Consider the following 13,224-nt stretch of genomic DNA (forward strand, 5'->3'; position numbering starts at 1 on the left):
AGCTTTAACGAAACTTGACGGGTATGAAAGATTGGTTTTTAGGTGAAAATGATAAATATAATTTCTATATTTGATTTTATTTAAATTAAAATAATTATATTTGATTTATAATAATTATTAATATATTTAATACAAATAAATCTTGGTTTTATATATAAAAAGAATGGTAAAAATTAAATCAAAAAACCAAGATATGACCCGGGTTCAAACCCAGGTCTCCATGACTTCACCAACATGACTAAACCAACTTATCTGAGCTAATATTTGGTTATCGTTTGGAAACTATATATATATATATATATATATATATATATATATATATATATATATGCAATAAACAGAAAAATCATCTTCTTCTTCAAAACCCTAGCTTCCAATTCGTTTAATCCGTTCATTGGTTATTCCAATTAGGTTAGGGGTTTTGATAGCTGGCTCAAAACTAACAAAATCCATACAACGATTACCTGGTAGTGATCTTGATTCATTGTGACCGCGAAAAATCAAAACTTGACGGATTAGTTCGTGTATACAGAGAGTGTTTTAGATTGGGATGAGTTTTGGGACATGTTTAGACATCGGTCTATTATATATTTATAGGATTAAATGGAGCGGAGGATGGTTAAAGCTTGTTAATGTAGTTTACGTATTTTCCGGTGGGTTTTAGGATTATAACGCACGGATTAATCGTTAATTACAAGTTATTATAATTGATTGATTTGTCGTTACGGTCTACGGTCAATATACGTAATTAATTGAATTATTTGGCGTGTTTGAGGGGTGTTTAGAGGTTGCCGGATGTTACGCGTCGTCGGAATCGTGTCTCGTCGGAATTACGGGATATGGGGACAGGATGATGGCTGGAAACTTTATTATTATTAATTTAAATCAATATTTGCATTTAAGCCCTCATACTTTCATATTTACTTAAGATAGAAATTAAAATAAAAATACCATTTGAACCTCGAACTTTGAAATGTATTTGAAATGAAACAAAGTTATAATTCTTGGATATTTTACATATTATGCCCGATGGTTTGTAAGTCGCTTAAACTTAATAAAATATTAAGCTTCGAAGTTTCGTAGATTAATCAAAATGACTAGTAAATGAACCGCAATAAACGTTATATATATATATATATATGTGCGTATATATATACATACATACATATAAACAAAAACAGAAAATTCGAAATGGGTCTGGTTTTCGGGTTTGAAAATTAACGAATGTTAGACAAAGGGCATTCCTTGGTAAGCGAATGTGCCGTAGGGGCATGTGAATGTTGTTTTCTCCTGATCTTCAAGTGAGGTTGAAATTTGAAAGTAGCTAGAGAATCCGTTAAGAAAGTAGTAGTACATCTTTCTTGATAGACGCTCGAGCATCTGATCAATGAACAGAAGAGAAAAGTGATCTTTCCTAGTGGCATTGTTAAGATTGCGATAGTCAATGCAAACTCGCCATCCCGTAACGGTTCTTATAGGAATCAGTGCATTCTTGTCATTGGTATTCCTCCTTTCTTCAGGACTACTTGAACAGGACTCACCCATGAAGAATCGGATATGGAATTAATCAATCCTTCATCAAGAACTTTGAGAAATTTCTTTTTCACCACATCTTGCATGGTTGGATTCAGTCGTCTCTAGTGCTGCACTGCGGGCTTGAAGTCTTCCTCCATTAGAATCTTGTGAGTGCAAAATGACGGGCTGATGCCTTTGATATCCATGATTTTCCAAGCGATGGATTTCTTATGAGATTTAAGAACTTCGAGTAGTTTTTCTTTCTCATCGCTCGAAAGGCCAGAAGAAATGATGAAATGCAAATGAGAATTGCCTTCAAGGAAAGCGTACTCAAGGTGTTTGGGTAATTCTTTGAGTCCTAGAGTAGGTGAATCTTCGATAAAAGGTTTAGCTTTAGGTACCAGATCTCTATTTACTATTTCGAATGTCTAACGCGAGTTGCTTTCTTCTTCTTCCTCCTTTGGACAACAACTTGATTCTCTGAATTAACTACATGTGCCTTCTCCTCGATTAGTTGTGTGTCGCATGCCTTTTCTTCAGTTGTTTTTTTAGATGACAACTTACTAATGATTCACACATGTCTAGGAAGTATGTTGAATCGTCAGTGTACTGCTAATGTTTCATAGTTTTGCCGATGTCGAAAGTTACCTCCTCATCTTCTACATTAAGAGTGAATTTGCCGGTGCAAACATCTATAAGTTCTCTAGTGGTAGCTAAGAATGGTCTTCCTAAGATATGGGTACAGAATTGTCATCATCCATGTCTAGATTACGAAGTTGACTGGAAAGACAAATTTATCGATTATGACTAACATGTTCTCAACTATGCCTCTTGGGTATTTAACTGATCTGTTGGCTAGCTAAATGCTCATGCGGGTCAAGGTAGGTTCTCCAAGTCCTAGCTTGGAGAAGACCGTATAAGGCATTAAGTTGATGCTAGCTCCTAAATCGGCTAAGGCATTGCTGACAAACAAGTTTCCTATCAAACAAGGGATAGTGAAACTTCCAGGGTAAGTCATTTTCTTTAGAAGCTTGTTCTGGAAAATAGTGGAGAATTCTTTATTGAGTATTATGTATGATAGTTCTTCTAGCTTCCTTTTGTTGGACATAACTTCCTTTAAGAACTTTGCATATTTTGGCATTTGGAAAATGGCTTCTATGAATGGAAGGTTGATATGCAATTTCTTAAAGAGTTTTAGAAATTTGCCATACTGTTCCTCCATATTTTCCTTCTTTATTTAGACTGGAAAAGGAATTAGTGGATCATATGGCTTCACAGGTTCTTTGACAGGTTTAGGAGTAGTTGGGTTCAATTGATTTTTAGGTGTGTCAAGAACCTCAGTCTCACCTTCAGATTGGTAGGTGTAACTTGTGAGTTGTTTGTAGCAGTTCTACCACTTCTTAAGGTTATGGCATTGGCTTGAGCGTTCGGGTTAGTAACCGTGTTACTAGGGAGTCCTCCAGACTATCTCTCGGAAAGTAGTTGGTCTAATTGACCTACTTGGTTTTCGATGCTTTATATGGACACCTTTTGGATCCTTAGCTCGCTTCGTTCTTTAGGAATAAGTCTTTTTCGAAGCATCAGTACTTGCTATGAGTTGTTTCAAAAGAGTCTCCATTGTAGATTCATCGTTTGATTGTTGGCTGGCACTTGCACCTTGGTTATGGTATGGAGGTTTAGGTTGAGAGGGTTGAATCTGATTGCAGGGTCGTCTATAAAAGCCAGCCAGAGCTTTGTTGATGGCTACATCCCTCCAACTGAAGTTAGGATGGTTTATCCAACCAGTAAGTGTTGTCACACATGTTATTCAATCGGCTTAAGAAATTACATTCTTCGATGGTCATACTTTGGCAGTATTTGACCTTGTGATCTTCCTTACAACAGCCACACTTTACCTTTTCTTTGACCAGCTCGAACTGGAGCTGTTCAAATTTCTTCGATAGGGCCTCGAATTGAGCAGAGTAAAAGGTACTATCGTCGACATGGTATATACCTTTTTGTAATGGGAGATCGAGGTGTATTATAGGCAAATATTTTCTTGGCAGCTTTTTCCAGTATGTCGAACGCCTCATTCAGAGATTTGGTTCCGAGATCCCATCAGCGACCTGATCGACTAATTTTTTGTTTTGCCTAGTTTGAGAGTCGAAGAAAGTTTGGACTTGATGACACTTTTGCAATCCATGATGCGGACATCGTCGAAGAAGGATCTTGTATCTCTCCCTTATTGCGTGTAGTGACTCGTTATCATTGGTCCGGAATCCGGTGATGCTGGCGTGATACTTGCCGGTTTTGTCTGGTTGAAAGTAGTTTAAAAGGAATTTCTCTGCCATTTGATTCCAATTAGTGATGGTACTGGTTAATTAGGATTCAAGCCGTTCCAAGATGTGACCTCGGAGAGAAAATGGGAATAGTTTAAGTCTAGCTTGATCTTCGGAGCCATTTTGGATTTTTAAAGTTCCACATATTCAAAGGAATCGGGAAATACGATACAAAGGATCTTCATCGAGAAGTCCATGAAATTGGATAGAGTTTTCAATCATATGAATGGTACTAGATTTGATTTCGATGTTTGCAAGAATTTCGGGTGGTGCAACGCTATTGTCATAGTCGTCGAGTGTCAACTTGCCATATTGGCTCATGTGCTCTTTGTTTAGTACCCCCATCATAGGCTCTTCTTGGTTTTCCTCTATTGTTGTATCTTCTTCCGGTTAGTCCTTAACTCCTTTGGTTTCTTTACCTACCCAAGTGTGTTTTCTTCAATGAAACTAGCGTTCGGCTTCGGAAAGTGGCGAAACGAGTTCGAGTGTAGATGTAGATGACATACACTACTTAGGAAAGTAGAAAGGCCTATTAGCACAACTAAACTTAAGCTAAACTAAGAAATTTATAAATCGAAAGATAAAAATAAAAGTAATTTTTTTTCATTTTGATAAGTTTTATACTATATAAAGAACGGTTTTGTAAATACTTGGAGTGTTTGTAAAAATTAATCGTGTGTCCTCGACAATGGCGCCAAAAACTTGATATATGTGTGTAGTGGTAGAAAAGGTGTTAGTTTTTTAAAATGCTTTGTTTCACGCAAAGTTGAGTTTTAAATTTATGAAAATGATTTTTATCTTAACTAGACCACACACAAACAGGCAAGTGCATCTATTGTATATGTAGTATAGTATGGGTAAGAACCACGTATCGATCCATGGACACACTTGTTTGATTTTTACAACTAAATCGTTGTACTTATTTTAATCGAAAGTAAGCATTATATTAGTTTTGGTTTAACAAGTAATTTTAAAAGAAATTTAAAGACATAAATAAAGACAATATTTTTTAATTTTATATTTTTATCGAAATGATCAAGAATAAAAGTCTACCATCTAGGTTAAAACTTGTCTTAACTTGGTTTAATAATTAATTGGTAAATATGTGATATAAACTTGCTTTGGTAAGTAAATGTGAGAATAATTTCTAAGTCATGTTATTCCATGATAATTAAATTAAGAGATATGCAGAATTTCATGATCTCGAGTAAAACATCATTTTATGTAAGCAAGTTGGTTTATATTAAATATTTATAAAATAACTCACTTTAAATGTGAGACAATCCCTTAAATTACTAAGTGAATTATCCTTTATATTTTAGCAAAAATAGCCATAGTATTATACTTAAAATACCAATTAAAATTAGTTAAGTTGTAAATGATCAACATTGAATTAACATGTATTGCCCACACAACTAGTGGATAGTTATAGAACTTTGTAATAACCACCCAAGAGTTGTTTAAAATAGATTATGTTGTACACTCACTTATACAAGTAATCAACCAATGTTAGTGGATTAACATAGACAATCCGTTTACACATCATTGTCGACATTCCCATTTTAAAGATGATTAATTACTACTAATTTGATCCATGTAGTGTTATGACTTACAGCTCCCAATTATTTCTTGAGATTTATCCTTTTTAAAAACGAAGAATTCACACTCTTTTAAATCTACCTTAAAATCTACCCAATGCCCATCATAAAATTCCAAATGACCAAACCCCAATAACCTGGTAATGAAAACATGTACTATATATACATCTTCATATCGCTAGGTTAACAAGTTTTTTTGGTTTTCAAGTTATCTAAAGTGATTATTTGAATAATATATAAAAGAAAAGTTGTTTGTATGTACTAATTTGTAAAATAAATTTATTTATGATGTAAGAGGTTGTGACACTTGAGCCAAAACCAGGTACACCTCAGTACGTATTCACCGATTAAGCAAATAAACGCTTATTACGTATCGATTGAACGATTAACCGAACGGGTCTGGTTATGGCCCAGATATCCCGAGGGGCCATCTATAAGTGATATACGATTAATATAAGCTAATATATTGGTATTATGGCCTTAGTTCGATAGCAAAAAAGTTAAACGAAAACATGCTTGTCTAACTACCCGCTATAGATTTAAACGTGAAAGATAGTTGCAAACCAAGCATTGTATCATCCGTTAAGCCGAAAAAGACTTACGAAACACTTATTTGAAACGTTTTAAGCGTTCTGTGAAAATATTTTCAAGTTTTACAAACGTATAATATGTTTTTTGTAAATTTATACAATAATGATCGAAAAACGATTGTTTTCGCACTATTTGTCGTACCCGGTAAATTTTTCATGCCAAAATCCGACTCGAAATAAAATTGGACTTGGGCTTTTACGTGTGGGCTTGTAAAACCCGATTATTGGGCAAAAATGGGCCCAAGGAAGGTGCAATTGTGGTCCTCCCGCAAAGGTAGATTACCCCCTCTTAAGTTAGTTTTTTATATATATATATAACACGAGATATTTTCAATACCATATTTGATAACTTCTGGACTCACACTTCTTTCCAACGTCAACCATCAAGAACAAAGGTGATTTTCAATTTTTTTTATCATTTAATTCGTGGATTAATCAAGTTTAATACCGTATAAACATAGTATGATTACAAAAAACCATTCCTAACCATGAAAAAAATCCTAAAAATGGTCCGTAAACATGTTTTGATCATACACATGGTTAGGAACCTGGTTTGATTGTTTTTTTGGCCATAAACACGGATTATAGGGTTTAAACGGTGTTTTTACGGTTCAAAAGTTCGGTTTTATACCCTAGCCAAAACCCTAAGTTAAGGGGCTTTTGTGTTGATGAAACTTTCTTGGTTTGTTATATAGGATCCGTATCTAGCTTGCATAGAAGTACAAGAACCCGAAAACTTGATTAGAAGGGCGAAAACGAACCAAAACCGCTAAGGTAATACCGAATCACTCGTTTACGGGCTGTTTAGGATTCGATTATGATGTGCATATTTTTAGGTCATGAAATTTTTCAGGGACATCAGGGACCATATCGTTGAGTCCCTGTTCAAATTTGGTAATTTTTCGACCAACCAAGAATATTTGGCGAATTTATTACCGAACTAGGGCGTTTATTTGGGAAAATTAGTTTTAAATGATTGAAATATTATGAAATTTTGTGAAGAACTCAGATTTGATATATTAGGATCATATATGAAATTTTGTGGGGAACTAAGTAGGTTTCGTGCATTCACGTTTAATTGAATTTTCGTAGACATTTTTGGCTCGGAAATGATATTTGGCAAGATTGTTAGAGTTAGGGATTTTTCCAGGTTATGTTGGGACATAGTCTGATCACTCAGAAATTTTGGTGGAATTTTTAGAGATCGTTTGGTATAAACGGATGATTTTCGGGCTAAATATAGCTGATAAAATAAATTTTTATAAATTAATAAATCAGTAAATAATTCTAGAAATATTTGTATAAAATTCTACATATTTTAATTGATAAGTGGCTAAATTTTCATAATTTAAGGATTAACGGATAATTAATTGTGCTAATTTAAAGATTAAACATGTTCAATTAAGTTAAAAACTGATGAGTTCGTGATTAACGAACCTGTTGGAATATCAGAACACCAAGAGTGATCAAAAATCGTATTTTTGGATTAATTAGGTAAAAACGAACTTTTTATAACAAACCCAAACAATTTTGATAGATTGTACGTGTTTTTCTCAAATCAAACTAAATAAACGGAAACGAGCCCCAAAGCGAATCCAGAACCCCAATATGTGATCTTTCTTTATAACTTAATCATTTTATCGACCAACACATTTACCCAAGCTTACTTCCCCATAACTTTTTTCTAAACGCATAAACGAACAACTTGGCCCAGCTGAGAAAGCGGGAAAACTGAGCCAAGTTCAGTTTTAAGTATTAAACATTGAACAACATCACAATCTAAGCCTATTGACACTTTCTGGGCGTTCCAGCTATACCCAGATTAGATATACAGCCCAGTTTAGTATTGAGATTATAATAATATTAAAATATTAATATTATTATAATATTAATTATAGGGACCAGATTACGAGCTAAGCAAAACCTGAACTGTCGCACCACTCATTACTGATTAAACCGTTAGTTTCATGACCCCTCTCTTTAAACAGTTTTACGAACTTTTGGGGTGAAAAGCATGTTTGATTACGTATACATATCTGAAATGTGTAATGATGTGAATTATATAAGTGCTAACACACGCTAGTCCCCACTAACACAGTGATTAACTTCGAGCCATTGGCTTGTGAATAGTACTATTGGTTTGGCAAACCCAAACGGAATCGGCCTGGTTGCCGTGTCACATAGCGCCATTTGCACATGACCATACTTATACAAACAGCCTATGTAGTGTTAGACATAGCTACCGGGGCATGTTGTGGGCGGAAGGAGAGCCACAGTGGTTGATTAGGCGTGGGAAATGGATGCACGCAGCACAAACAGTCAAGGCTTCACTGTAACTTAGTATAATTACATCATTTACATACATACATACATATTTATATCATGATTACAAGTGTTAGCTTGTGAATACTCATAACTGTTCTCTTGAAACTCGTGAAACTCCCAACTCCAGTAGTTGACCCTTTTTTTAAACTGCTTTTCAAGGTTACCAGAGTTGGAATAAAGTAATGTCGTGCTATCTTTCGGGGAACGTGCTCGATGCTATGTGAATAGACGCAAGGTTATTTGTACGAATAGAATAGTTTAACGAACATATTTTGTTGTAAAACCTAGTTGTAAATAAAGATAGATCAATGTAATATCATGTAAATTAGTTTGTTATAATTTCTTTATAAACAATGTTGTTGATACCAGAGGTGTCTGTTACATTCCCCGTTTTACGCTTTCGCATTGTGCTAGTCGGGGTGTGACAGAAGTTGGTATCAGAGCCATTGGTTATAAAGGATTAAGTTATCCCTTAGGGTACCTAAAATATAACCGTAGGCTCAATTAAATCTGGAAAAATAATTAAATAATAATTTAATATTATATACTGATGGATGCCGGGATGAACTTGTAGGGCAAGTGAGTTATTGTGGTCCGGAACATAATAACAAACTTGCTTGTACGAGGCAATTCAGGGAGAAGTCGTGGATCGTGTGGATAGGTAAAAATGGCAACATATGTCTGTAAAAGGTAACACTAAGTATGTATATAGATATAACACCCATACGAGCTTATTTGAAACAAGGTGTACAAATACGTGTACGTATTGTATTTTCGATAATGGTAAAATCTTGTTAAAATGAATATTATATTCAATATTAATTCTTATTATAATTAAAATTAAATTTTAATAAAACTAATATTATATTTATTATAATTAATGGTAAATTTGGTCTAATTAATTAACCTCCCTACACTAGTTAGCACTAGCAATAAATAATATTCTTATATCTAACCATTGTACAGGATATGGCAAGAAGACACGACTATGTATCGGAAGAACTGGTAATATCCATTAAGGAGGAGGACCCAGAATAGGAACTGGAAGAGGATCCGGAAGAAGACCCGGAGGAGGAAGAAGAAGAGGTTGAGGAGGAAGTAATTTGTAGAGAGCTTCCTAGTAACGAGCCTGACCTATCCGGCTACAGATGTGATAGTTACCCACCCAGGTCACAACACAGAGGTCAGAACGAAGTTACCAGTCAGTATCGTTTACCTGCTAGAGTATCTAGATCACCTACTCCACCTGTCCATCTGTCCCCGACAACTTTAGTCACACAACGAGTTCGACAGACTGCTAGTATTAGGGTAACCCCGATTGACCATACCTCAGTTCCATTTAGATCTACCTATCATCGGGGAGAGCCTTCACGTCCTAGGATAGATACTTCATCTTCCCGTTCGTTGAGTATACCTACCCTCTAACCCCGACCTCCCAAACATAGAAAACAACTCTTGGATGGCTGTTCTGACTGATCGTGTGATAGACCACTCGATAGACATAGCTAATATTAACCAGGGGAGGAGAGACGTGACCCAGTGCTTATTAACTTTACAACAGATAGTACTGAACTTGTAACAGTCAGATGCTTACCACCGCTGGTGTTTGGATAGGGTGACAGTCCGACTGTGGAGCTGTTATTGGGTGATTACGGTGTTATTATTTTTATGATGTGGCTAGTCCATCGTTTGTATGGATAGATGTAGGATGTTACGAATCTGTGTACGTGGTCTTTTGACACTCCATGTTTGTACATGGTAGTATGCTGACATGGAGCATGATGTTGTGTATTATAACAAGTACTGACCCTTACAGGGTTAAGTCTAATAGTCACTTAGTGACAGATTTTGATATATACATGCAAGCACTGGTGTTTATCAGGCTAAGTCTATGTACCTTTTGTTATCATGTACATAACAGTTTGTGAAATACCAGTGTGTTGTCTAATATACTTGTTCAACCCTTATTTTAATTATTGTTACAATGTGTCATATACTGGGATTAGTATTAATTGGCTTATATTTGATGATCATTATAGAATGGCCCCAAAGAAAGCAAATCCTATGACTGAAGCGAAAATAGCCGAGATTATTGCTCGGCAAATGCAGGCAGTAATCCCACTTATTGTAACACAAGTAACTGCCGGGGTGAATGCAAATATACAAACAAATCAACAACCAATCAATAATGCTCCGCCAACCAACACTGAAAATCTCACAAATAATATTCCCCCACCTAATACAAATACTACTCCCAATGTAAACAACCCCCCACCAGAAACAAACACTATTAACAATAATGACCCCCCCTGTAAATACGAACACCGTGGGAAACCATAATCCTCCAACGAACTCAAACAATAACAACCCTAACCCCCCTCGAAGAGAATATTCAATTAAAAACTTTATGGCATGTAAACCGATTGATTTCAAGGGTACCAAAGGGCCAAACGGGTTGATTAAATGAATCGAGAAGACTGAATCTGTCCTTAATATCAACAATTGTCCACCCGAAAGCATTGTCAAGTATGTTGCCTCTACTTTACTGATCACACATTAATGTGGTGGAATACTACAGTACAAAGAAAAGGTCAACATACAGTTAATCGCATGACTTGGGCCGAACTTAAAATATTGATGTTGGAACATTTCTGCCCAAAGAATGAAATACAAATGTTAGAACATGAACTCTAGAGTCTAGAGATGAAAGGAGCGGATCATTTGGGATATACGAACCGCTTCAATGAATTGGCTCGCTTAGTACCATGGTTAGTAACTCCTGAAGACAAATGAATTGAATGTTATGTTTGGGGTTTAGCACCAGAAGTGAGGAGTTTGGTGAACTCTGTGGGTCACACATCGTTTGAAAATGTCGTGACTCAAGCTAGCATTTTTACTTTCGATTTAATAAGAAGTGGTATACTGAGAAAGGTTGGAGAATCAGTGGGTATGAAACGAACTGACTATGGGACGAGGTCACAAGGAGGGAAATCAAGCAAGCGTGCACGTCCGACAATAAGAAATTATGCTATAACCGGTTCAGATACGAAGCAAGACATGTACAAAGGACCCTTACCAAAGTGCGATAAATGTAATTACCATCATGTGGGAGAATGCAGACTGCCGGTATGCTAGAAATGTGGTCGAACTGGGCATTATGCCCCTAATTGCAGACCAGGTGCAGAAATTGTGAACCGACCAACCCAAGCAACTCAACCTCGTCGTCCACAACCACCTATACCTCAACCAATCCGCCAACAACCTATCCAACAGACTTCAGCCGCAACAACCTACCGTGCCAACTATGAATGTGGCAGTACAGAACATATTAGAAGAAACTGCCCCAAACTGAATCCAAGAGCAGTTATTAGACCGGATCAAGCATCGACTTCGAATGCGCCTAGAGGACGCGCGTTTGTTATTGGGTCAGGAGAAGCACGACAAGACCTGAACGTGACGACAGGTACATTTATAGTCTCTGATCAATAGGCTTCTATATTATTTGACACGGGTGCCGATAGAAGCTTTGTTTCCACTAGCTTTTTATCCCTGGGAAATATGCCAGTTAGTGAACTAACAAATCCTTATACTATAGAACTCGCTAACGATAACTCTATAACTGTCAACCAAATAGCCCAAAACTGTTCCATTATCCTAAATGACCACCCATTCCTTATTGACCTACTACCAGTAGAGTTAGGAAGTTTCGATGTTATTGTCGGCATGGACTGGTTAACCAAGCATAAGGCAGAGATTGTGTGTAATGACAAGACAGTTAAAATTCCCCTTTCGGATGGTGAAATGATTGTGGTACAGGGAGAGAAGTCCGGTTTGATATTACCTCTCGTGTCTCATCTCAAAGTGTTGAAGTGTTTACGCCAAGGGTGTATGGTGTTTTTGGCAAACGTGACCGTAAAGAACCTCGATGAAAAACACGTAGAAGATATCCCCGTTGTACGTGAATACCCCGATGTCTTTCCCGACGATTTACCTGGATTACCACCGAACCGACAAGTTGAATTCCGTATTGACCTAATCCTAGGATCAGCCCCTATTACTAAGGCACCTTATCGATTGGCACCCTCTGAAATGCAAGAATTATCCAACCAGTTACAAGAATTGTTAGATAAGGGTTTCATACGTCCCGGCTAATCTCCTTGGGTAGCACCGGTGTTATTCGTAAAGAAGAAAGATGGAAGTTTTCGAATGTGCATTGATTACTTGGAGTTAAACAAAGTTACCATCAAAAACCGATACCCTCTTCCACTAATAGACGACTTGTTCGACCAACTGCAAGGTGCAAATTATTTCTCCAAAATCAACCTCCGATCCGGTTACCATCAAGTCAAAATCTAAGAGGAAGATGTGTCTAAAACGGCATTTCAAACTCGTTATGGTCACTATGAATTCTTAGTTATGCCTTTCGGGCTGACTAATGCTCCCGCAGTATTCATGGATCTTATGAATCGAGTTTGTAAGCCGTACCTCGACAAATTCGTTATCGTATTTATAGATGACATTATGATATATTCGAAAACCAAGGAGGAACACAAGCAACATTTACGAACCATCTTGGAGTTGTTGAGACAGGAGAAACTATATGTCAAGTTATCAAAATGCGAATTTTGGCTACAAGAGGTACAATTTTTAGGCACGTTGTTAACCGACACTGGGTCCATGTAGACCCAAGAAAAATTGAAGCCATTAAAAATTGGCAAGTCCCGAAGTCACCAAAAGAGATCCACCAATTTTTGGGATTAGCTGGGTATTACCGGCGCTTTATTGCTAACTTTTCCAGCATAGCCCAACCTTTAACCCTTTTGACCCAAAAAGATCGTACTTATGATTGGGGAGAAGAACAAGAAGCGGCTTTTAAAT

The sequence above is a fragment of the Bidens hawaiensis genome, unplaced genomic scaffold (genome assembly GCF_021521415.1).
Source record: "Bidens hawaiensis isolate Kalapana, Puna unplaced genomic scaffold, B.hawaiensis_p1.1 tig00021021_1, whole genome shotgun sequence".
Classification (NCBI taxonomy): domain Eukaryota; kingdom Viridiplantae; phylum Streptophyta; class Magnoliopsida; order Asterales; family Asteraceae; genus Bidens; species Bidens hawaiensis.